General features: G+C 40.4%; 1 protein-coding gene across 16 annotated transcripts in view; it reads right to left on the bottom strand.

Annotated features, from left to right (window-relative positions):
- PARD3 (par-3 family cell polarity regulator) overlaps positions 1 to 27,586 on the bottom strand; it is a 451,495-nt gene that overhangs the window by 407,658 nt on the left and 16,251 nt on the right. The window lies entirely within an intron of this gene.

Raw genomic sequence — 27,586 nt, 5'->3', positions numbered from 1 at the left:
ATGAAAGTAGCTCTGTAGGTCTCAGAAAGCAACTGATACCTGTAACAGCTTACGTTACCAGGTGTTGAGTTGAAGGAACAGTTACCTTTTTCCATTTCTGACTGTGCTTCATCTGCAAGCACTCTCCTCCTATCAATTTTAGACCACATTTACTCCACCTTGTCTTGTGTCCCATGAAGAAAAACAGAGGTACGGAAGACTACAGAAAATAGCTGAATGCTGTACAGTAGAAAATAAGCCTCATCCCTTTCATCTTTTTGTTCCTTAACCTGTAAAACCGCTCTTTGTTCTGGGGATGTACCACACTATATTTAACTTCTTGGTAATTTGTATTACTGAGAAATAGGGATACGCCCCAAAAAAAGTTGCAAATCATGCCATTAGAAGAGGATTTGGTCAGGGATTCAATTTTTTTGGACATACAAGTATATATTCAATGTCTTCCACAAAGGGGTACATACTGACCAAAGATATCAACCAGTTACGAAAAAAAACATGCTAATTTGATCACCAAAGCATCTTGTTCCACTTTTACACTCACCAATGCTTTCCCAGCCTCAGTAAAAGGGCTTTAACTCATTAGAAATCCATCCAAGACAAAAATCTGAACATCTGAGCAGTATCCCTCTTCTTGAGACAATGAAATGTTGAAACAGGTGTTCACAAAGTTAAAAAAGTAATGGTAGGTCTTGCATGTACCCTGCACATCCACTTCAAAAATAACAGTGGTTTATTTAAAAAATGATCACATTACACTGTCAGTCCTCAGCATAGAAGTCCGATACCCAAAAACTGAGCGAATTAGTCATCAATTTGAGACAAAGAGGCACAAATTCAATGTCTCCTTAAACCCACTAAATTGAAATAATATGGTCACTAAAACCAGCAGAACACTACTACTTACCAAGTTTTTCTGCATTACTACTGGAGAACAAAAAAAAAAAAAAAGTTCCAAATAACTACTGGCTCTTTCTTTTAACAGCAAAAGTTTGGCATTAAAAAAGTCAAATTTACTTTGGCTGCTAGCCACTACACAGTTTGCGTGAACTTCTGAAAAATATATATGCATGAATCTCTTGCTGTTCTGAAAAGAAACTGTGACTTCCTAAATCTGTAAGGAAAGTACACTGAAATATGCTCTACAGCTACCCTTCCTGTTTTCCTACCCTACAATTTTCTAGCCAAAATACTATGCCTTAGATATGCACTTTCTTCTTATTAATACGCTACCTCCAGATATCCTGGAAATCTGTTTCTTTAAATTTTTATTTTCTTTTAGTTCATCCATTTTACCTAGAAGCAATCTATACCAATCCATGAAAAATCATATCATTAATTTAAATCAACTTTCCTATGTACTTCAGATTTCCAACATCTACAAAATAGCACAGCATCTCCATTTGCCCCGATAACCTAACAACATCAAATAACTCCAATTGGAAAAGACCTCAGGACATCCCAGAACTGGATATGGACTGGTGCATGCTGAGCAGAGGAGGATGATCCCTTTCTCCATTTCCTGGCTGTGCCCTGCTTACATAGTGCAGGATGCTGTTCGGTGTAGGGCTGGATTCTGGCCACTTACTGCCCCCAGCCCCAGGGCAGCTCTATCTCCAGCCCCAGCTTGTGTCACTGCACAAGGCTCCTTCACTGGTGCAGGACTGGGCAGATAATCCTATAATCACTTTGGCTGGAAAACACCTTTACAACCCTGGAGTCCGGTCATTAATGTAACACTGCCAAATCCACTGCTAACCCGTATCCCTAAGCACCACATTTACACATCTTTTAAATACCTCCAGGGATGGTGATACCACCACCTCCCTGTGCAGCCTGTTCCAATTCTTGACAAAATTTTCCCTAATATCTGGTCTAAATTTCCCCTCACACAACTTGAAGCCATTTCTTCTTGCCCTATCACTTGATGGTTGGAAGAAGAGACAGACCCCCAACTCACCACAACCTCCTTTCAGGTAGTTGCACAGAGCAGTAAGGTCTCCCCTGAGCCTCCTTTTCTGCAGACTAAACAACCCCAGTTCCCTCACCTGCTCCTCAGAAGACTTGTGCTCTAGCCCACCAGCTTCATTGCTCTTCTTTGGACACACTCCAGCACCTCAATGTCTGTCTTGTACTGGGAGGGCCAAAACTAAACACAGTATTCGAGGTGCAGCCTCACCAGTGTTGAGTACAGGAGACGCTCACTGCCCTGGCCCTGCTGGCCACACTATTTCTGGTACAAGCCAGGATGCCATTGGCCTTCTTGGCCACCTGGGCACACTGTTGGCTCATATTCCACCAGTCATCAACCAGCTCACTGTGGTCCTGGGGTCCTCGATGCATTTCACATGACTCCTGGAATCCTATTCTGAAAATACTGCAGTAAAAACATTGTTCATTGTCAAAACTCATTACTTTAGTGACATTTCTTCACAGCACACAGCCCTCTAACCACTAGGAGGTGCCCCTACCAAAGGGCAGGTCCAGGCTCCTGAGCACCCCACCAATGCCTGGACTCTGCTCTTCGTGTCAAGTGAGACACCAGCCAGAAAAGGGAAAGTTATTTTGTGCTGCCACTATAATGCACGTAGCAACCAACTTTGAGAATTAATAAAGAAAGAATAAAGCTTTACATTTGGCTATGAAAGCTTAACACATTTTCACCATGACTACTGAGTGTTTATGGTATGCACAATTATGTTCTGTTTGCAGGAATGGGGGGGATGGAATAAAATATTTGAGAAAAATATATTCAGTGACGTATCTCTAAACTCTCTCATGTCCCTTCTATGAGCACTAAATAACACTGTCCTGCCCAAACTGTAAAATAAAACTTCTGTGTGAGATTTATTCCTCTGCAGGAAAATCCAAGGCATCTATTCAAGCACTGCCACAAACTCCAAGTATGCTAAATCCACATGTAAGGTAAGAAGAACGTGCCCTTTTCGGATTAACACAGAGCTCACTCCAATAATCTTCATTTAAATACAACAAATAATGCAACAAAATAATTTATCAATTACAATTTGTAATTAACTTGAGGTCACAGATACAAATTATAGTAACCAAGTCCGTAGCTCATGAATAGGTAGTCAAATGTACTGGGTATAATGGTGCACAATCTTCTATGCAGGAGCATTAGAATAGGGTAAAAATGCTGAAGAAATGCAGAACACCTTTGGATTGCAGGTTGACGACTGAAAGATGAGTGTGTTTGATGAAAGAGAAGTGCTTTCTGTTTCTTCCAAGAGCTTATCTCTTACCTCCACTCATCATTACAGCATTGCTTGGAAATAAGCTTTCATTGGGGGGGGATTTCAGCCATTATGCTAGCTCTTCAAATTCAGAGTTAGACTGGAATAATGGATTTTACTGGAATAGCCAGCCACATTTGTATGCCTGTACATACAGACATACATGCTGTAGACTGGCAGGTGCATGACTGATCTATGTTGATTAAACAAACAACAAAAAAAGTGAGTCTGGCAAAATGTTTCAAGGGAAGATTTAGGAAGGTAGAAATACAGTTGTCTACCCTAGTGGTACACAGCGTGAGATGAAGAACCTAATTTATTTCAGAAATGTACTAGAAATAAGATTTCCATTTGGGGTCCATTAATATCAAGCACCATGAATGATGGAAACAACCAGTTTTGATATATGCTCCCAAATGGACATCATCAATTAATCGTGTAGTATATGAAGTCTAACCGATGATTAATATACAAAAACATTACTATATACAGTGCCTCACGTTTCCAACATGTTGTAAACTATGAAGTTAAGAAAAAAACATAAAATGCCACTCTCTGTACTGATGATTGTATTATTCCTCTGGGGGCTTCAAAGTCAAGGCTTCATGGTTAGAACTCTGGAATATAAACAACTTTGCTGAACCACGTGGAAGGAATGCACAAGTAATATGAATCACAGGAAAGTTTATCTCAATTTAGGTCAGCTATGATATCTTCACATTTCTGCTAAGATTTAGAGTTTTAGCATCCCAAATGCCTTATTCCCCCCGGCCACCTGATCTACTGTGCATAGGGGCACCCAAAAGCTCTCCCTAGCTCCTCTGAAGCTGCTGTAAGAAGGATGCATGTGGGAAGAGAACTCCCACGCTTCCTGGACCTCAGTATGCACAAGCAGCAGGTTGCTTTAGCACTGCCTGCTGCCTACACAGCAATTCCTCGTCTGGTTCAGAGGAGAAGCAATGTGTCACCTACATCTGTTGTATCAACCTGGTATATGGTGCAAATAAAAAGTAACGAAGTAACATATGCTGAAAAACATCTACAGATCAACAATGGGTCCTTAGACCCAGAATAGATATGCAGAGCTTTTCTACTGATCACTGTTGTAGGAAAATCCTACTAATAGTGACTGGGGGCCTGAGAGGTTCAGGAGCTTCTACTATGCCCTATAAAACCACTCCCAAGACTATAACTATATTCCCTTCCTTTGTTCTCCACACCTATGTGCACATTACAGCTCACACAAAAAGCTTTTTATACCACCTAAGTAGGCTAATGTGAGGCTGGAGGAGCCCCACACACCACCACTCCATCTCCCCTCTGAGGATCAGACACTAATGGAGCACTATCTCTGTTTAACATATGGCTGTGCACACACATGCAGATGCCTCTGGATCAAACCCACCAAGGAAAATGGGCTTTCTGTTAGCATTTGCAAAAGCAATGTGGAAATAACCATAGTATTATATTAATTTATCTGTTAAATACTTTTCAAGATCTTTTAACCAAAATTGGCTTTCTTTTCACCTCCAGAAAACATTTTTAGTAACAATATTTAACTATTACTTTTCCAAACTGCTCAGTGTTTCTGGAGCAGTGTAATAGCAGTATCTTCATGTGGTACTGATTTAAGTGTGCAGTCACTCATTTCTAAACGTGTCTACTGTTTTTCTAAAACTTAGAGAACAATCACTGTATGAATTCAACTACTATAATCATGATTATTTTATAAGGTTAAATACAACAGATCTATCAGTCTCTTTGAATTCTGGGTTCTGACACAGCACTCCAAGTTAGGGAAAAATAGTAATCTCAAGGATAATTTGTTTTGTTGTCAAATTTATTCAAAACTTCTAAAGATAAAGACTTTTTTTCTAAAAACTGACCCTAAGGTACCTTAGGTTTACCATGGCTGTAATCCTACTATCTCACTGTGCTGCAGGGTATTGCCATATATAAGATGAAATGCAACTAGCACCATAGCAGGCTGGAGACCTCACCAGGAACATAAAGACAGAACACTGAGTGCTACCAACATTTTTTACCTTTGCTGCTATTTCAATTTACACTTGTGCTTTGTTCAGTAGTCATCGGTTACAGTTCCTCCTCACAAATCAGCAATAATCCTCTTTTTCAAATCAACAAGTAAGCTCAGATCTGGTCTATGACTGAGGTTAGCCCCAGAAAGAAACTAGAATCCCACTCCCACACACCTAAGCAGCAAAGAGAACCCATAACAGGAAAATATAACTCCTCTCCTTGCCCTAAGCCTTCACCTTACCAGTGACTCTCCCCATTTTTAAACTCATCGCTCAATCTTATTTCCAGTTCCCAAATTTGGTATGAAAACCAAAAATCACCTGCCCCCGCAGCTGCCCTGCAACCTTCCCTCTTCCTCTGGCTTCTTGAAACCCACTATTCTCCTCCATCTTCCACATTTAGTTATGGCTCACCATCAGCTCCATACCTGGCCAGCAGTAGAAACAGAGAGCATTTCCAAGATATTACAGCAAACACAGAAAACTGCTGGAAAAAAAATATTGTTTAAGAGCCTAAGACACCAGTAATCCTTTCAACTTGACGTTGGGATACCCTCACAGACCTAGCTACATTAGTGCCCATAAACATATGCCAAGTTTTTCAAGTTAAGCCCTGAAAATTAATCCACTAATGCAGGAAGACAGAGGCTAGCATTAAAACCCTCCTTTTTACTTCCTTAGTTATCATATCCTTGTCACCTCCAGCGATAGGGAGAAGCTAACAGCAGTACACTGAACTCTAACCCATTACACATCTTTCAAAACTGCTTAAATCTCTAACAGCATGCCTGCACTCGTCAAAATTAAAGCAGAAGACTTTATTAAGAGAGAAGCAAAACCAGCTAGTCTTCTTGACCAGAAAAGAAAGCAACAAAAAATAACCATTAAAACCAGTGAAGCAATGCCAAGCCCTATTCTGAACAAAAGGTAAAACTTCGAGTCTTCTGTGACTGTATCATATAGGAAATTGTAAAAAAACTGCTTAAGTTTTCCAGCTCAGGGCGTTGCAATTTGTATCTCTAGAAGTTTAGATTAATACAAGACTGGTTTCATACTTTGTTGTTCTCTGACATAAATTATAAGGTGGTATAAACTAGAAATTCCTATCTTTGTAACAAAGTCAAACTTAGCAGAAGATACAGTGAAAAGACTGCAACTGCGTGCAGAGCAACAATGTTAGAAATACACTCAAATACACCTAAAATTATACCTTCAGGCCCTGTAAAACCCAAGTAATTATCTTTCTTCTCTTCTGTTACAAATTAGAGAGTATCTTCTACTTGGTCAAACCTGAGTTTGAGACCTCTAGTTTACAGTTCTTCATGTGCTTTGAGAAACTGAGTTTACTGAAAATGTTTTCAATGTAACAGCATAATTACATGTTTTATACACACACACAAACACACATATACATAAACTGAGAATTCTTCACAACTAATGTCAAAAATAATTTTCACAGAAAAGTAGTATTTTTTAAAGTACAACTTTTGGTGCCTGCAACTAACTCCTTTAAAACAAATACAGAATATTTGAAACTAAGAAGACCAAGCAGCAAACCCTGTCTAATATCGGGGGGGGGGGGGGGGATATAAAAATTTTATTTTTCACAGAAAACATGTTTATATTATTCACCTGAGATCTCTCCAGTTGGTGCCCCACCAAAATGCAGACAGAAGAAGGTGCGAGCACCTCTTCCTAACTAGATGTGCTAACAGCTCTCCAGACAACACTGCATCAAGCTAACTTAAGTTTTAAAACATTTAATCTAACCACAAGCCTCCAACCATGTATTTTTGCAAAACACTTCAAATTAATTAATGTAACTTTGCAAGTTATCCCCTAGCAACCAACAGGCCTTTGTTTTGTCTCTTCTACATCAATAGCAACAGCACTGTTAAAAATACAACGAAAGTTTCAATAACTGGGATAAAAATACATCTTTATAAAAAAATCCCTCATATTTTTTTAAACAGCAATATATCTGGACTGACAGAAACTTGCACGCATCATAATAACAGCATTGCATATCTACATATATATAGACAGATATATATACATGCCCACTCTTATATATAAAGCACACTCTCTAGTTCTTACTGCCCAGAATACTTTACTTAAAGATATCTACCACAAAAGATTTTCTGGTTTGGATTCTAAGATTTCTGTCATGCTCTATTGTAATTCAGAAGAATAATTATGTATGCTTCCAGAACTGAAAATATTAAGTAAAATAATAATTTTCAAGACCCTGAACATGCATTTTCATTTTCCAGGAATGGTGGGCTTGCTTTCTAGTGGAGAATTCTTCAAGTCAGCAAAAAGTTTTCCAAGCTGCTTTTACATGCTTTTTCCTACAGGCAAGTAACTCACAACTACATACAGAGGAAAATCCAGGCACATACAGCCCAAGCCAACTGCACACAAAGTCACTTATACACAACACCTAAGCTATCACCTGCGGACTGGGATGTTCCATGGCTGTACCAGACGGGCTGCTGTGAGAATTCCCAGGGAAAAGCCTAGTCTATATATAGAGAGCTGTTAAGATATGGAGAGGTCATGAACTTTCTTCCTCTGGAAAGACAAAGAGCAAGATCTACTGGCTGCAAGATAAAGCTGGCTGGGGGCCTTTGCTATCTTCAAGTAGGCAGTGTTTCCAGTTCACAGCCCCTCACCCTTCAAAACTAAAGGGAGCAGGGGAGTAAATCAAAGTTTTGCTGGATTCTGATGCATCAATATTGAAAAAAGGAGAGATGCAAGAAACCTATTCTCTAGTCCTCGATTTACAAACCAGACTGTTTATACAAGTAGGTGTAATGGACCGCGTGACCATAAAGTGGGTGGGGGGACACAAATGCAGCACATACACACACAGAAATGCAGGACAACGGATTACACTCTCCTGGCTCTTGTGAATCACACACTGACTCACAGTAACACCCTCTGCTAGGCCAAACTCCTGTTCCAAGTTCAGATACATGGATTTCATCAAGGAGGTTTGCACTGAAAGGTAAAACATAGCCCTAGTAACATTTCATTTTGCTGGACAACTCACACCTCTTCTACCCTTCCCATTTTCTAAAAGGCTGGTTTCACTTCATTCTTCTTTCACGTAACATGTAGGTTGTTGCACTAGGAATGCCGTTCCCTTCCCATCTATAAAGTACAACACAAAAATTAGCACTAAAGCAAAATTGTGCATTTGAAAGAAGAGAAATATTTTAGACAGCTTAGAGATACCAGGAATCGTCACCCTTAGGAGAAAGCTTTCCTAAATACAAGCTTCTTCAAAACAAAACTTGAAGTAAAAACATCAACTGCCATTTGATAGAAAGATTTTCTAGAAGAAACACTAGTGTCAGTGATTAAGACACCCGACATTTGGGCTGAAAGACGTGAAGCCTTGTGGAACACTGCAGAATACGGCCTTGCTGCTTTCATGCATTTTAGGGATTTTTTTTTTACAGAAGCTGTCCCTTTCATTGAAATGCTGTAAAAAACTAAAGCCTTGCTTATTTTCACACAGCAGAAAATTCATTCCCTGGTGAGTTCTATTATTTAAAACTATGGTTGTTTCAAAATTTACTTAGCTTTAGCAAACAAAAAACTGCCTTGGACTCAAAAGTTTCAGAATTCTCAAGCTCATGCAAAACATTCTTTTCAGACTGACTACAGAAAAACATTCCTTTCAGACTACATTAGATGAGATCAAACATAAAACCATGATAGCCATTCTCCTAAATTATGAAGATTGGGTAGGAGGAGAAATGCGCATTCTCTTGAACTCTGGAATTTTTTATATTTCCTATGAGAAGTACAAACTCATTGCACAATGCAATAGAACATATTCAAGCTATTCTCTGTACTGCTTTGTAAAGTAAGAGCAAAAGCAAACACAATTCGGCTGTTAATTCAGAACACGCCATATTATAAGTTGAAACATATCAATCTGAATTCAACACACTGATGTTTTAAAGTGATCATGTGTATCTCCATACACAGTAAATCTAATAAAAACTTTTATACTTTGAATTTTAAATCAGTCTTACTTGGATTACTGATAGAAAGCAATTTTAAAGAAATTTAAAAAGGAAATACTTCCTTGAGGTTTTCTAGTAGCCAGCCACATGGTCTTTGATAAGCTACACCTATGCTTCACCTTGAAAAAGGGTGTCTTCAAAACACCTACTCTTCCAAATGTCAAACAAACAACAAAATATGTGCTTAAACTTTCATACTCACATGTGCTCAGAACACAATACACCAATGCTCAATACACCAACACCTGCCCCTTTGCTCTCGTGAGACCTCACTTGGGAGTATTGTGTGCCGTTCTGGTGTCCTCAACATAAAAAGGACATAGAACTGTTGGAACAGTTGGAACCCCCAGAGGAGGGCCACGAGGATGATCAGGGGACTGGAGCACCTCCTGTATGAAGATAGGCTGATAAAGTTGGGGCTGTTCAGCCTGGGGAAGAGAAGCCTGCGTGGAGACCTCATAGCAGCCTTCCAGTATCTGAAGGGGGCACATAAGGATGCTGGGGAGGAACTCTTCATTAGGGACTGTAGTGACAAGGCGTAACGGGTTAAAACTTAAACAGAGGAAGTTCAGATTGGATATAAGGAGGAAATTCTTTCCTGTTAGGGTGGTGAGGCACTGGAATGGGTTGCCCAGGGAGGTTGTGAATGCTCCATCCCTGGCGGTGTTCAAGACCAGGTTGGATGAAGCCTTGGGTGATACGGTTTAGTGTGAGGTGTCCCTGTCCATGGCAGGGGTTGGAACTAGATGATCTTAAGGTCCTTTCTAACCCTAACTATTCTATGACAGACATCAGAAATACTTCTATAAATAATTATGGCTGCGTATATTACTCTGTACAGAGATATTCAGGATGCAAAATTTGGATCTCAGTCACAACTGAAAAGAAGCTTGCATTTTGATTCACACTTCACACCAGCATGACTGAGAAGGATTTAAAAAACCCAAACAAAAAAGAAAAACCAAAAACAAAAAACCCAAACAAACAAACAAAACCCAAAAAAACCAAACACAGTAAGTTTTGCTTTAGGATTCTCACACCTCAAAATCCAAAGATATTTAGATGCAAACCTTTACTTTGAACTCACCTTTTTTGTACACATCAAAAACTGGTAAGGCTACAGGTACTTACTGAAAATGCTTAACTAAACCGAGTTCAGGTAGGGTGCACAGAGCACACCCAGCCCAGCTCCAGAGGGGTGCAGCAGGCAGCAGAACTGCAGATTAGCAGCAGCACAGGCAGTGCAGGCAGTGTTGCTCTTGGTGATGCAGTGACACAAAGGAGAAGCTCAGTGAGATGTCCTTCTCCTCTCCACCAGCTTATTACTGACATTACCACAGCAGCTAGAGATTCCAGTGGGAACTGGAGTCCTGCTTTCCCAGAGAGGGAGCATCTGCCTTGGGAAACTTACAGCTCCTAGCTGATCTGCTTAAAATTATAGACCTACCTGATTGAATTCCCTAAAATTTGATCTCTTTATTCCCAGGGAAGATGGTGCACGGACAGGGGTGCCCCACAAGAGGTGCCTGTAACCTGTCAGTGCAAAGTTAAGATTCTTATAATTCTGGAACAGATATATTCACAGCTTATTTTGGTGCAAGCTCAATGAAATGAGAAACATTTTCCTCTTTCTCTAATGGGGCTGAAGTACAGCCTTCATGCCTGTCTCACTGTTTGAACTGCACGGGAGAAGGGCTTTCCCCTCTTGTCTTCCTCTCTCCTGGCTGCCTCTGAAGTCAAAAGAAGAAAATAAAAGAGGGTTTCAGACCAGAAGTAAACATTAGTATACTCTAACCAGCAGCAAAAGAGTTTGGAGAAATTACACAAACCACTGCCACTGAAGTCCCTTCAGAGACTTGGGGGTTTTGTCACTCACCGAGAAGCCTTAAGAGTCAAAAAATTAGACGATGACACATGGGTTAGCCAGAGCAAGCAAGGGTAGATGATGCAGTTCAGTGGCTAATGTTCAGCCTTACTTTGAAGATGTGCAGGAGCAGCTCTAAGCTCAGCAGAGAAGTGGCACAGGAAAAAGGAAAAGAAAAAAAAGGGAGAAGGGGGAGGAGGGAGGGGGGACAACACACAACCCAATCAGAATTTGTCATTACTAACAAATCTCCATACTTGAACAGAAAAACTCATCATTTCAGCTAAAGGCTGAAAAATGTAGCTTGTTTCTGGACTACAACTCACAGCCCAACTATTCACAGTGCAGCTCAGACACAGAGGAGATAAGTGTAGGGTTTTGTGTAATTAACTTGTATTTAGCTTTAGAATATTTCTGTCTACACAAGCCTCTCCTGTTTCAAAATTTAAAGGCAAAAGGCAAAGGTTATTTGAGACCTCTCATTCTTACATTCTCTTTTGATTACAGACTAAATCCAAAAGAGACCATACTGAAAGGCCAACATAAACGTGCAACCACATAATTAGTGTGGCCTGGATGGCACTGAAGTCAGGAGAAAGTGCCCCCAACTCCAGAGAGATTCAGCCTGTGCTTGAACACACAAAATTCAACTCCCATTTACTATTTGCCTGAAAAGCCATATGCATATGCTGCAGGAAAGTTTTGCCAGGCTCAGTCAGTGATGGTACATACACCATAAATAGCCTTTGTCTTCTGCCAAGACATGTCTATAGCACATCTGCATTTTCTTGCTCACCCTCAGAAAGCATTTTAACTTGGCAAGGGGACCATGTTTAATTCTAGTGAAATTCTTGCATGCTATGTCTTTACAGTGGGTCAGTGTCAACAAACATTTGCAAAATTTCAAACTCCAAGTACACTCAGGAAGCAAAGCAAATAAACGAAGTTCAGAAACACATTTGATTCCTAACCCACGGGATGAGTAGAGGGAAGAATTGTCATTTTGCTATAAAGCAGGTACTGTGCTGTATTTTATGTATATTACTATGCTGTAACGGCACTTGGCACACATGAATAAGTAATGAAAGTGTGTCATTATACATGTCTATATAACAGCCAGCTCATTAGTTTATATGACTCCCCCCTTCACCAGTTGAGAACAGATTCAGTTTACATCACAGGACAACTAAAAGAAAACTCTCAGACATATTGCACATGACTTTGGGGACAGCAGGGATAAATTAAGGAATTTCAGTATAATATTGTTACCAGAAGTTTTGGTCTGCTACAACATGCAGGACAGGAAAAAATGGAGGTCATACACGATGTTCCCCAAAACAACAATACTGCCCAGCCCTGGAAAAACATCATTATAAAGGTCTGAGCACCCACCATCTTCTTTTATGTACAACTTTGTTGCTTATTGTATTCCTGTTTATGCTGATAAAAGCATTTTGATTATTGTGTTTTAATTAATATTGGAAAATGTTTTGCTTAAAAGAAAAAATCTAGACTAGAATTATTTTATAACTCACAATAGAGACTTTTTTTCCAGCTGCTTTTAGAAAGCAGAAAGGAGAACAGAGCCACACTGAGGAACAGTATTTACCTGTTCAGTCTTCAAAACAAGATGCTAATGCTGACATACTTGGGGTAATTTATTCATGCCTCACCACCTGCATACATCTGGCCTTGTGGAGTGGGCAGCATAGATGACCATATGGATGGAGATAAGGAACAGCAACAGAGCTGTCACAAGCCAGAGGGGATGGAGGGGAAGCAGAGATACCCGACAGGCTGGACCAGAAAGCACATTCTTCTCAGGAGAGCATGGCATCAGCAAGGCTCAAATCACAACCCAGAGATCCCACTGGGACACAGTTCTCCACACACCTACTTCTGACCCAGAGCCAATGCAACATACCCCTAAGGGTGCTGTGATGGGTGGCCCCTGGCAGTACAAGCACATTAAGCAAGCTCATGTCCCCAGGACTCCACAAGCTCTGCTCCTGCATCCCAGTACAAGCTGGGTCTTCCTTTTCCATTTGGCTTTCACATGCTTTGCAGGTAAACAGCTCCCAAATGCTGTCTGCAGCAGCAACATACAGCAGGAAAAACACCCTGGGATAAGCAGCACTAGCGATACTATGGCTCAGGTTGGCTTCAACAGCTACGAAGTAGCCTCAAATTTAACCCATGGGCGCTTCGGTCAACAGCACCAGCAGCCCTAGGTCTGCTGTACCCTATTGTGCTGGATGGAAGCTCAGCGGACAAATTCACTGCACACTGGCAAAGGGTAACAAGAACCTTCCCAACTCCCTCCCTTTTCCTAGTGAAAAAAAGTACAAGTATGTAAGGGCTTTTCCAAGCCCTCTGCCAAGGAGGGAGTACAAGCACTCAGACCAAGGAAAACATACTGTAGCAGAAATCATGGATGCATACTATCTATTCCTGTGGAAGGAAAAAAAAAGTGTATGCCACAGCTACCATAAACCAGGTAACCGTAGATAACCAGGCCAAAAATTGTCTTTAATATACTCAGAAATACACTGTCCAAACACTACACTGCTGATGAGCAATGTTTGTAAATGCTGTGTTCAAGGCCAGGTTGGACAGAGCCTTGGGTGACATGGTTTAGCGTGAGGTGTCCCTGCCCATGGCAGGAGGTTGGAACTAGATCATCTTAAGGTCCTTTCCAACCCTGATTATTCCATTCTGTTTCTATTCTATGTTATGCTATGCTATTATATTCTTCCTGATTGCTGAAGAAGATCAGTAGTAATTCACAAAAAAATTCACTGTTGGGGCTTGTAGCATGAATCCACCACATCCACAAGCAGCTCTTCACAGATCATTACTGAAAAGGCAAGAAATGTAGAGGGGGAAGGCAGGCCTTCTGAGAGTTAAGGAAGTTCACTCAGCACCCAGTTATTTCAGTGATTCTTAACACAAAGCATCCCCCAACCACACAAGCTCCAACACCCTCTCTCCTGCCAACACTACATGCCCAAGCCAGCCACACCTGCAGCAGCCTTTTGGCAGTCACCACATAAATTCCAATGGGCTCAAGCATCTGTGTCACTTCACACAGAGCCCTGCAAATGTTCTGACTAGCTCTGATGAAGCCTTGATCATCTGGCAAACAGGTACTACACAAAATAAGTAGCTACACAATTTGCAAGAAATTTTGCAGAACACTAAACTGGTCTTGTGACTTACTTTTTTAGTACTGCAATGTCTTAAATATTAAAATAAATTTAAAAATAACAAAATCAGAAACAGCAGCCTAGGAAATGATTCATTTGCCCCCCCAAAACTAAAGGAATTCATAGCACACATCATAGGAGGGAATTTATTTATTTAAACGATCAGAAAACAGCAAAATCAACAAATGACAGGTTCAATCAAATTCGAATTTCAGAGGAAATTAACCAACTACTCTACAATGACAGGAAGTGAATCTGTGGACAAAGCAAATAAAATACTTTGTCTGCCTTGCTCCAGCTCCTGAGAATATTATTAATGTATCTTTTCCTGTGCACAGAAGTTATAAAGCTAAGTACATTCCAAAAACGCTTATCAGAAAAGTATCAGACTTATTGGAGTCCTACAAATAAGAAAGGTTAGCTGAAGAAATGGAGCTACTGGTACACTAAAATGCGGCTACTGCTGCACAGTGTAGAAAGCTGTTCCATACCCAAGAATCTAGCTGCCACAGCATGTAATACGGAAACCATGACAAAAATGACAAACCCAAAATGAATGTAAGCTGGCTGAGTTTACTGGCTAAGACAATCATCTTAGGCTGGCTAAGAGAAATGCTTCAGCAGCATTTCACAGATTTCATCCCAGTCTGATCAACTGAACAAGATACCCAGCAGGGCTGAGGCACTGTTCCCCTCTACACAAAGCACATGCGCAGGCACCCAGACTGCCCCAGCTTCTGACGTTATGGATGTCTGCTCTTAAAAACTTCTGCAACTTTGTTGTTTGGGGTTTTTTAACAACTAGCCTGGGTATCTTGGGGTTTGTCTGGGTTTTTTTTTTTTTTTTTTTGTTGGGTTTGTTGTTTTTTTTCTCGTATCTGGAACCCACAAACCAGAAGTTAGCAGGACTTTACAAAAGTAAATAAAACTCAAGTAAATGTCCACACCCAGAGTCACAAGACTGTGAACATGAACACCTCACTGCAAATGCAGTTTGAAGTACGGCAGCAAGGATGAGCAGAGGAAGTAAAAATGGGCAACAGTGAAGTGCTACCTCTGTTCTTCCAATTTCCTTCTGCTCCCCATAGGTGTTTTCTTCAGGATAAATGTATTCCTTTGATTAAAGTCTGGTGCATCCATATATCATATGGTTATTTTTACAGGCCCTGTATTGCATTCTGGCCCAGTTTTGGTTTCACTAGCTTGCAGTTTAAACAAACTCAGCTTTTTTTATTTTTTAATGGTTGTGATTAATCAATTTTTCTGCAGGAATCAATGATGTGCATTCCACTTAAGTGGGCTCAGGCTTCCCTTCCCAGTAATCCCTCAGTGCACATTTGTACTTGGCCAGGGTATCATTTCTCTCCTGAACAGAGCTTTAAGAAAGGAAGCTCACTCTGAAACACAGACAGACTGTTCAGAACTGTTGCCAGAAACCCTCTATGATGCACTGCAAAAAAAAGACTCTGCAACAGCCACGTATATTCTGCAGTCTCTTCCATTTTCTGAAAATTCCTGCCTCCATTAAAAGCACACTATTCACTTGCTAGCAAACTTAAGTACATGCAAACAATTTGCTTTCTCATTTCTGTTTTACTGATTTAGACTGAAAGAAATGCCCATTTTTAAAATCTGAGAGAACTATTACGGGCAAGTCTTCCCCACCTTGTCTGGAAAGAACATGCTTCCTTTACTTTGAGAAGGGGGGAAAAGAAGATTATGAATACAGTGGGAGCCTGGGAGTGTAGGAGGTTATGGGGAATACGTTCATGGGGTTCGGGCTTCTGCTTTTGAGTGTTGTTTTTTGCTGTGCTTTTTTTTAAACTTTAAAAAAAAGTAAAAAATATTGCACAGCTACCCTCAAGTGTCGGAAGATTTAGAGGGGAAAAGTAATTTCTCTGCAAGAACAGTACTTGAGCAGTAATCTTGGGAATACCTGCTTTTCATTTCAAAGTACATTTAGCATAATGCTGTATAAATACAGTAGGAATTGCCCCGTAAGAACTCTAGAGAGCTCTGTTCTAATGAAAGGGACAGGATGCTTATCACCTTCTGTTATTACAGTATCCGATGGGAACACTGCTACTGGAAAATCTGGAGTAATACTCTCACTTTTATAATCTCAAGTGAGAAGAATTTTGCAGAATAAGTAAAACAGCACAAAAAGAAATAATTTTTCATGAAATCCTGTGCCTTCCATAGCTTTACAAAATCTTCCAATATTAGGCATTCTTATAAACACTGTGTATCTCTGTCAACTCAATGGGTATATTTACTAAACATATATGGTACCAGTGAAAAAGCACAAGCAATGTCTACAGCACATTACAAACTTTAAATGAGCACCTATACCACCTGTCACAGATACCAATACTCTTAAATGCTGCACGTGACTTTTGGCAGCAGGGCTGCACAAGAAGCTGCTCTGGGCACCAAACATCAAACACACCTGCAAGCACATGTATGGTGGCAACACTTTGAAGCCTTCCAACAACCGCTATGCTCAGCTCAGGATGCTGGCTGCAGTCCACGACAGAGCAAAAGATAAGGGAGCACTGCTGTGCCTGTGACCAACCAACACACCATGCCCAGGGAAGCCAGAGAGAGCACTGCCAAAGGAAAGACCCACTGCAGGTGCATAGGACACCAGAGAAGATGACGTACCACTTACTGAGCTTCCTCAGTAAACTAGAATGTCTACAAGCATCTGCTCTGCAATACAGTTCTTTGGTGGTCACTACAGGTTTCTTCATAACAGGTTTCAGAAGTAGTTAACAGAAACCAGAGGTGCAATAGGATGCAGAAGGCTGCAAGCACAGGCCTCTCAAACAAGGTGCCCAAAACAAAGCAATGAAACACATGCAAGGGTAACCTTAAAGCTACCATAATCTGCCTCAACAAGATTTAAATGGGCTCTGAAATTAATTGCAAATCTTACACACAGCAAAACTCCTAGTAAACAGACCTTACTACTCTGCAGAAAGGATTTTCCTATTTTTGTTTATTGACAGAAGAGTCTCCTGAAATTTTTCAGTGGTTGAAATTGCAATTTCCCACAACCTAAGGTTACTAAAAAATTCACATTTTTGTTGGAAAAAAAAAGTTATACCACAAGAGTAGATCTCATACTAAAATATTTTATCAGCAAGATCTTGAACTTAAATTTTTCAGAAGCAGCAGCAAACCCTGCAAGTGACTAGACAAATAGAAAGCCTCCCTCCAAAAAAGAAATAATTAACAGTGAAACTGAACGTAATTGCTCACACTTAAATACATCTGTGAATAAATAAATAAATACATATAAAGTCAATAAACACCTGGATCTGAAAGATAGGCAAAGCATGACTGTACTATGGCAGCATGGTAAAGCCCCCATCTTCCAGACACTGTGTATGTATTTCAGTGGGGCAATGCAATGAAACCCCATTTCTTCCCTTTAAGAGGGGCAGTCACACTACTGGGCATCTGCTGCAGAGATGGCTGCCAACCAACCAGGAAATTTTTACATCACATCAGACTGATCTGCAGATCTAGCAATACCCATTTTTGTGTCATTTGTTGAGGCTTGCAGGCAGCAGCATAAACAACCCCCAAGTAGAAAAGTCTGATTTCTGCAGTGGCGTATGTCACTGTCTCATCCTCCACCTCCTGATACCTTAGGGACAGTGTTCAGCTCATATAGACAGAGCTCAGAAATCTCAATTAAAGACAATTACTACATGCCCTACCACCTACCACTCTAGAGTCTGTGTACTAGTTTGGTCACACCACTGAGTGTCTCTCAAGTACAGCAGGACTTCCACATTCTAATGCACCATGAACACACAATTCGAGATGAGCAGATTCATTTAAGTCAGGTCTTTCTGTTCCTCATTTATCTCACTATCCCTATCTTGTTTAACACTGACACTCCAGTCCATATCTCCCTACTAGAGCAGGTTAACAGCAAAAGCAAGGGTGCATGCTAACTAAACTTCAGTAAATATCATCACCACTGCTCAAAATCAAAGCTTGTAATCTGTTTGCTATCACCATTGTAAGGGCACCCGCTCCCCAAAGTAGACATGCCCATCTTCTGCATCATTTGGATTATATTTGTCCTATTTATTATCCTTTAAACCAGTCCTATTTTAACCCTTCTGCTCCTTTCTTAAAAGCAGTCCTTGTCCTTCTGTTCTCAGCTGTGTCATTCAGATAACATAATGCCTGTAACAGAACAAAACATTATGTCTCTATCCTTCATAATTTTATTTTTAAATCCATTTACAAAGCAAGAAGCAGGGATCATGGTAGCCAAGACAATGCAGCAATGTAAAAGCAATGAGATATTCACCCCAGGGAAATTGCTGTCTACTGAAAGAAGATACAAGCTTCTTTTTGTTGTCATCAAAGAACTAACTACAGAACATGCCAATAATTAATAAAGGAGTAGACAAGCATAAATTATGGGAGGTGGGGAAGACCTACTGGCTTTTGTGCTGAAGGAGGCAGAAGACAACGAGCAGAAAAGCAGACTTCTTTTTATTTCAGGTCAAATGTTTATTAAAATAAGTGTAGATGGATAACTCACAGCTCAGAATTGGAAAAACCTCTACATATTATTTCTGATTTCACTGGGACCTCTAGGTGCACAGTGTTTGAAACAGAATCCCAACATCCTGCTGCCCTGGTTTTCCAGTTATGCAGAAAGAGGAACATGAATATCAAGCATTCCCATTAGATAGGGGAGGGGGAAAAAGCGTGGAAGTATTCAGCATCATTGGTGCCCTAAGTACTAGAACGTGCTGGAAATGGAATAAAAAGCTGGCTGCAGGGAAGGACAGCCTTACTTCGTGGGAGTTTGCTCTCTGGGCCAGGTGTATATTTTTGTTATCCACAGTGATAACAGCATCAGCACAGTAACTCCTTGACAACCACAAGGAAGACATCAAATTGACCACGTGTGGACTTTAACTCCAAGTCACCCTGGTGTACACTCAAGCAACTTTAACTTTCCTCCAGCTTTCCCATAATTACACACAAACTTGCAATTTTCAAGCATTTCCCTTCCTGGTTCCTTTCGTTTCTCCATGCACAGCACAAATGCTTCCTTAGCCCTGCTCCTTGCAGGCAGACTGCTCTCCCTCCCCCTTCCTTTCTCCAATAAACTTTTAAGAAAAAAAAAAAAAGAAAAGAAAGAAAAAAGGTTTCACAACTTTTTTTTCTCACAAATTTTGTCCAAAGGCTACAGGAGTTTCTGGTCCACTTCAAAGTGTTGCTGGCAGGGCCATAACTGAACCTTCTTCTCTGCTCAGCATAGGCATTACTGGAAGGATGATTATCCTTCTTGGCCTTATTATTCCATGCCTCTGGCTACAATCTCCTACCCGTCTCCATTTGGGAGCTACCCTACTTGCTTGTCAGGCTCTTCCCCATTCCTGATGCTGCTGACATTTTCCAAAGCTTCTCCTAGAGCCACCACTTGCTTAACTCACCCCAAAACAAACTCTTCCCCATTCTGGCTCCAACCCATTCTCAGCAGAAGACTCTGTCCCATCCACAAGCAACATCCCTGCAGCCCCATAGGGAGAGTCGTGTACAGGATCGCTGCACATGTCCCATGTACCAAGGAGGGAGGTTCTGCTACTTCTACAAGAGTCAGCATCAAGACTTGCAAAAAGTTCCTGGTGCAGACGAAAAATCAACACATTTTACAATCAAAAAACACCTTAAGAGACGACAAACTCATTCATACTGGACCTACCATTGATTTCACTGCCAGTGATGGTATCCAAAAGAAAACCCAAACCCTTAAAAGTTGAAAGATCCCCCACCCCAAATACTTACTAATTCTGAATGTATACTCAATTTTAGAAAGCAATGGCAGTTCTTATAAATCTTCTCCAATCCACAGTTCATAACCCAGGACTGAGGGCTGAGAGAGCAAAGGAACACTCGAATTAATGGTGAAAATGAGAAAGCTAAACTGTATAGTCACGGCAGCAACTGTACATGCACCTCCCTGACGAAGTATATGATTTCTCCTAACAGTTTTTGAGAGTTTCCTGATGTCATTTTTCCCTCATAGGATTTTAACTTACAGTAAAATAAGCAACATCTCAGTGCATTGTAATTGGAAGAGATACACCTAATTAATTTTCCCTCCAAGGAATAATTCCTTCTTCTGGCTAGCGTTTATACTGGTATACATTTTTTACTATATTAGATAGTAGTATTCCTTTCATTCTCCAAATGAGCAAAGACATCCAATGTAATTCATAATAAATTCTAAGTTGAACACCCATCAGACAGCACATAAAAAAGATTTAGATCAGTCTGCTTTAAGGCTGGGATTTGCTAATTTGAATACTTCAAACCAGTATTAACTTCAAGATGTTCAAACCCACTTGTATTGGCGTGGAAATGTTGGCACTGCAAGAGTGCCAAGCACCTCAAATTTGTGAAAATGTCTGAAGTGAATAACCTGAGAAATTAAAAACTTCAAGGAAGTAAGTATTAAACTTGGAATTTTAGGATTTACCTGGTGTGAACTTACACACTAGCAAGGCCTCACCAGGCAAGTCTTGTGCAGTGGTGAGGTGCTCGGTTTTTACCCTGAATACCCACCATACCATCCAGATTACTTCACAGGTCACTGCAGGTGGTAAAACATCTTTCACCCTTCAACAGCATTTAGCCATACCAATGGGTTCTCTAGCACTTGATCACTAACTCACTACACCCAAGTTTACTGTTTCCTGGTAATTACTATTCATGATACTACATATTTATTCACACTACCCTGAAGAGAAATGCTGTACAGTCAGATTTGTCACCTTTAATTCAGCACTTGGATCCACAGAAACAAGATCTCCCAGCTGTGAACATCCTTTTTAAGGACATGAGCATCCCTGAGTTCAAAACCCATGCTGTTAGCATCATGAAAGCAGCTCTTCTGGTTTCACAATATCGTACCTGAATTTCAGCACATGCACGTATAAGCATCGGTATTCACAGGACAGAGCAGGAAAATGCCAAATGGAAACTGAGGATGAACAGATAAAGACCACAAGGCCCGTCTGCACTGAGGAGCAGAACTACTTTAAAATACCCATCCTCTTCCCAAGTGCTTAGTACCCACCAGTGCACATACTTCATCTGCTAACTGAATAGACAAACACATACTTAAGCACTGTAGGGGAAAACACTGGTTAAGGACCCACACAGTGAAAAATAATTATTATAATAATGATACACTGGGGAAGATTATGAGGATTACAGTGAGAAGCAATGCAGAACCAAAGAGAAAACTTCCTGATACCAGTACCGAGCCCTGAGAAAGAAGATGGGTTTAGTGAAGGGGTCTTTTAATCCCACCAAAAAAAAAAAAAGTCTTTCTAGAAGGATTTTATGATCATCTGGCTAAGAAGCACCAGGTTGCAATATGGTTTTTCACCACTCATATAAATAAAGACATGGCTTGCAAAGCAACCAACAGAAACCTTGTTTTATCTTCCAGACTTTAACTTCAGTACATCTGAAGTTAACACACAGTACATCTCTGGCAGTTAAAACTTTGTTCCAGTGGTGAAGTGCAGCCTTGGAAAGGAACATATATGCAGCCCTGAAACAATTCTCAGTATTTTGCAGAGCAATGGCAAGCAATAAATATTAGAACAATAGGGATTACAAAAAATCCTCTATTCAAGAAAAACACTAGCAGTGGTACAACGATCCCACTGTCTGTCCATCCTGAACTGGAAACATTACACTTTAAAGACTGCAAGTAAGTACTGCAGCTCTCAGTATTTTCAAATTCACCATATGGTGACAACTTGACTCTGTGTGGTAGTATTTATGCTACGAAAGATTTCCTTCTTAGAGTCTTATAAAGAGCTGTAAAAAGTTTTATTACAGAATTTACCAATACTGCCAAGCTGTTAGCTTATATTTTACTGCAGAACAGTGCAAGCAACAGCCTGCACCTTTGCAGACCTGCTTTTCTTTGTAGCAGGTTGTCTGTAGATCAAGGTTACCTGACACTGACTACATCCATGAGGGTATTTCACTAAGAGCAAATTTATTTTTTAAAATCACATTATATAAATTGCAAAACAATACACTTTGTTTCCACCAACACACTATATAACAACTATCTACTTGCAGGAACAACTGTTTTCTTCTTAAACCTTTTAATTAGAGTTACAAAATGTTTACAGTAGAAGGAACAATTGCCCTGATTTCTTTTCAAACAACTTTTAGATCTGCTGCAACATGCCTACATATCTGATTGACACCACTTTTCACTACACAGAAGTGGTTATACAACCCTGGTACTTCTCTTGCACTTTTTTCCAGGACTCCCAATATTTATTCATCACGTCTCGTATGTAAGACTAAGGCATGTGTAAATCCCATTTGCCTCTATCAAATAACCACTCAGCTATCTGGTTTCAAAGCTGCAGAAAGAGCAGGGATGCAGATCTTGAAACACATTTCAATTCAGTACATTAATTGGTTGAAATAAGCAATTTTAAATTATTTCCTTTAACGTGTAACAAAATCAGCATGAAGTTTTAACCAACTTCAGGATAAAAAGAAGCAGCAAAGAGAAAAAAGTATTAGATCATAGATATGAACAGGCTCTTATGTCCCTTGTTTAAACCTGAACCTTTTCAGTTTAGAAAGTTTATCTGAGCTTATTTAGGAAAATATATGTATTTATTTTTCTAAACATATTGATTCATAAGTGGCTGACCTTAAAAATGAAAAAGTCATCAAATTATTGATAAAGTAAGAGCAAATGCCTCAAGTGGCTGGAACTGGCGAGTCCCCATCCTTCCCCTCCCAAGAACAGATGCAAATAAGCCTTTCTCAACATGGTTCAGCTCAATGAAGCTGAGTACTCCCCAGAGTACAGAGAAGACTGTACTTTGGCAGCGAGTTAAGTACAATGTCATACAGACATTGTCCAGTCCCCACAACATCCTGCGAGGCACAAACATCTTTATACAAAGTAAAGAAAAAGTGCAGCCTACCTATGGTCACACAATGAGCTAGCAGCAGAGATTTTCAGGGAGGTAGCTTCAGGTCTTTGCTCTGCTCATGCTTACTTTTACACTTAGCAAACAGCCATTCAGCAAGGTCACATGCTAGAGTAAAAAGTGATGTGTGATAGGAGGACGTATGTAATGGATGGGATCCACTGGAGCAAGCTGAGCAGTCTGCACTGTAAGTATGTGTGCCTAAGTAATTGCAGGCATGCTGCAGCCAGCTCCCAAAGTCTAAAACCTGAACTGTTTCACATGGCTACTTCCAGACAAGGCAAATCACATCTTAAAATGATGTGCTGCCTCTAAACAGAGCATGTGGTGCCCAGACCAGCTGGAGACACCAACCTTGTAAGTTAACAAGCTATGTGAACTCTGCTTTACACATCAACATCTACATATCAGGTTATCTTCATCTCCCTCACCCCAGCCATCTCAAACCTATGCAAGAGAAGCCAACAGCTACACCAACCTGGGTAACTCTTTCAAACTGTTTATTTTTTTAATTCTCGGTATGGAATACTAAAATATCAGTATGGAAACAAAAAGAAGGCTAAAGATTGTAGTGATGGTAGCATGCACATCTAGTGATGTGTAACAGCTCTCACACACTGACATTATACCTAATAGTGGTAAACATTCACTATGGCTAAATCCTGCCAAGTACAAGGCTTTTCAGTGAAAAATTCAACACCTCTTTCTCCCTGTTGAGGGGAATGTGACCTTTTTGGTCCTTCTCATGGACACCTCTGTGCAAGTTCAACATGTTCTTTCAATACACACCTGCAACTTCCACACAACCTTGTTGTGCTCAGAGTCTACACACGAACTCACTCACCTGAGCAGGGCTGCCAGCCTGACTCAGTTACAGTGCTAGCCAATTCACTGTTTCACTTATTGTTGGCTTCCGATTGCACAGATACACCTTTAACCAGCAGTGTCTTTACCCTCAGCAATGATACTGGGTTTGGTTTCTTTCACAGTGACTCACATTTTGTATTACATAAGTTCAGAGCACTCACTAGGTGTCTGGCATCATTTCATTAAATAAAAAGAGATACTACACAAGACAGTAAAGTTCTGGGGGATTATTAAGATTATTTAAAATTACTGAATTTTGCAGGGATTAATACTGATTTTGTGAAACAGAAGCAGCAGGAGAAATCTGAATGTTCTTTAACAAGACTTAGCTCAGGAAGCATAGCATGTCCCATGTTAAAATGAACATTTTGCTTAATCGTCAGAACCATGTTTACTGCTGCAAATAGACTAAAGAGCAAGAGATATGCCAGTACTTGATTATCCAAAGCTAGTCCTATTACAATTACCACAGCACTTCTGTTCAGCAAATGAGTAAAGGCAACTCGAGTATCTGAGGTGGCTTCCAGGCACCTAAAAAGATACATACTCTGTATCTTTCTATAGAGTCCCTGTACTGAGAGACAGCTGCCAATATGCAAGGCTATATGAGTACAATACTTAAGAACTTGCTGCTCACCATCCTGAATCTAAAATACAAAATGGATAAATGTACTAAAACAACCATTGTGTTGACTCTTGAGCACATGGAGTTACAAGACCTGTGATTTCCTAGATCTCTCATCCCAAACTCAGGCCTAGCTGGCTCCATTCGTCGTCTCACTTGCTCAAGAAGCACATGTTGCTAAAGCAGTAAGTGTTTTGCATTTGTGAGAGCCTAAAGACATCAATGTTTGTGAATGGTAAGAAAGCTTCATTTCTTGTGTGAAAGCTAATTGCCAAACACCACCAAATCACGACCAGGTTTTATAGGTTTTCTTTTGCCTTTGCAACCAGCTGAACCACTGATTCCATTCACCAGTGAACAGGCTTCTCTCAAAGAGGAAGAGTTTTAACATTTGCAGGCAGAAAGCTGCAAAGGCAGATACACTGCAGAAAGCACAGGCATTGCTCTTCAGCATGAACAGCAATCCAGCAGAACTGCAGAAAATAAAATTTAGATGAAAAATTACTGGTTTACACCATTGTGGATTTCATTCTGTAGAAAGGAGGCAACACTCTGTAGATTCTTACACTCATGCAGTTTACTCAAGTTATGCAAGTTATTCAACTGAGCATTTTCATGTGCCACTGCTCCTCCCCCCTGAAGAGAAATGCTATCCATATAGAGGCACTCAGTCAGGAAAACATACACATTTCAGTAGGCCACTCCAAATATGTTCTAGAAACTTTGGGTTTTCCTGAGAACAAAACCAAAATTCTTCATTGACAAGACAGCAACTCACCTCTACTTCATAAAGGTCTTTGTTACGTGTGTACAAGTGTGAGAGTGACAATAAAAAAATACCAAAATAAATGAATGAAACACCATAGAAGTTCAATCTCTGAACAAAAATTAAGCAGAGCCACTTAAGTAATGACTCAAATCATCAGTAATCTGACTCTCGGGACCATCCACTTAACTCCTTAATTATGGACTCCAAACCTGTAACTGAAATCCAGTGAAATTCAACCCTGTGATTATATGAAGCCCAAATAAAGCTAGTGAGACTGCATCAAGAGAAGCCATTCCAAGATCAAATGTAGTCTCTTACCACATTACCCATTTTCTCTTCGGTCGTCCACATCAATGATACTTTAGTTCAAACTACTTATACAAAATAGAAAAAGCAAGTATCCACAGGTAAAGAACAATTTGATTCACAGGGACCTACAGTGACACCAGAAAAGTTCAAACATAATCCATTCCTGAAAACCTAAGGCCCACCACATTGGATTCAATATACTGCAAGTCTGAAACCTAGTGTTCTAGGAAACACAGTGCACATTCTCAACAGGAAGAAAATCACTCTGCAGGGCATGTACCTGTAAAAATATTGGCTTTGATTCCACAAGAAATCCTTCAAACCACAGCAGAGCCCACACCAGGCTCAAAGGGAACCTCATCGACAGGCAATCAGGAGGGGCTGTTGTTCGCTCAAGCACATCACCCCGCAGGGACTCTGGGAAGGGTAATGATAGGCAGTCTGGATAACAAAGTGTAAAGTCCCTTATGGCCCTGAAAGCCAGAGTCACTCATGTAGCAGCCCCCCTCCACAGGTATTCCTGCAGAGTCACCCAAGCAACTGACATCAGTGACACTGACCACCTCCAAAGAGCAGGTTTGCAGACACAAACAGTCCATGTAATGCCTTCATACAAATACATCATTCTATCTCTCCCTCCCACCCCCATTGCCTGCTGTCTCTGCATATCAGTAATCCCCAGTGATACAGCCATACCCAAAGCACCAGCCTTGCTCAGAGCTGGTAACTGCAGGGTCACCTTTGGATCGAGGCCACCTCTGCTCATGGTAGGGTGGCTGCACTGCACAGATGTCTATGATCCTATGATTTCATGACATTCCATGTATCCAACCACAGGACTGCAACACAAAGAAATTGCAAGTCATATAATGTTAAATGTATACCATTTAGAGTTTAGCTCCAAAATTTAACAAGTAGCTGTATGGCAGATCCCTCTGCCTCGACACAATTCCGCTGATTTCAGAGCTTCTACCCAGTTTCTAATCAAACATGACCCTGATCACTTAACACGTCACAACAGAGCAATCATTCTCCCATATGGAACTGGTGCCATATATGCCATATTCCAAGACTCAGAATTGGATTTCTACTTATTATGTGTGGCTATCTCACTGAGTAAAGCAGAAGCTGGCTCAAGACAGTGTGTTTTTTCAGATGCTTTACCTTTCAGATTTGACATGGAAATATCAAATTCCAGACAAGGAGCAGACTATTTTCTCCATTCATTCATACAGCAGGAGCTATAGGATGTTTGCAAATCTGCTTTCCAGATGAGATACAGGGGGGAAAAAATGCAAACAGGTTTTTTTAAACAGAAATGCAGATAAGGTATTTCAATGGCCGATTGAGCTGGGATGACTGCTGTTCATTTTTTTGTACACAGTCCAGATGAATGTTAACAACCAAGCCCATGCTCTGTGCAAGTGTAATAAAAAGGAGGTGCTGTAGAAAAAATAGATTGCATAGTTTGCCCTGGAGAGATAGAGCAGCAAGCAAACAGCACATCTGTACAGCAGCGTGCTTAGTTTGTGAAAGCAGATAGTCTACCATTGTTAGCTCTAAAGCTACAACCAATTCAGGGGGTGAGGGGGT

This window comes from Neopsephotus bourkii, unplaced genomic scaffold (assembly GCF_033783945.1).
Source record: "Neopsephotus bourkii isolate Nb327-2 ecotype Australia unplaced genomic scaffold, CSIRO-AGI_Nbou_v1 NB_53, whole genome shotgun sequence".
Taxonomy (NCBI): domain Eukaryota; kingdom Metazoa; phylum Chordata; class Aves; order Psittaciformes; family Psittacidae; genus Neopsephotus; species Neopsephotus bourkii.
This window is presented reverse-complemented; position numbering and strand designations above follow the sequence as displayed.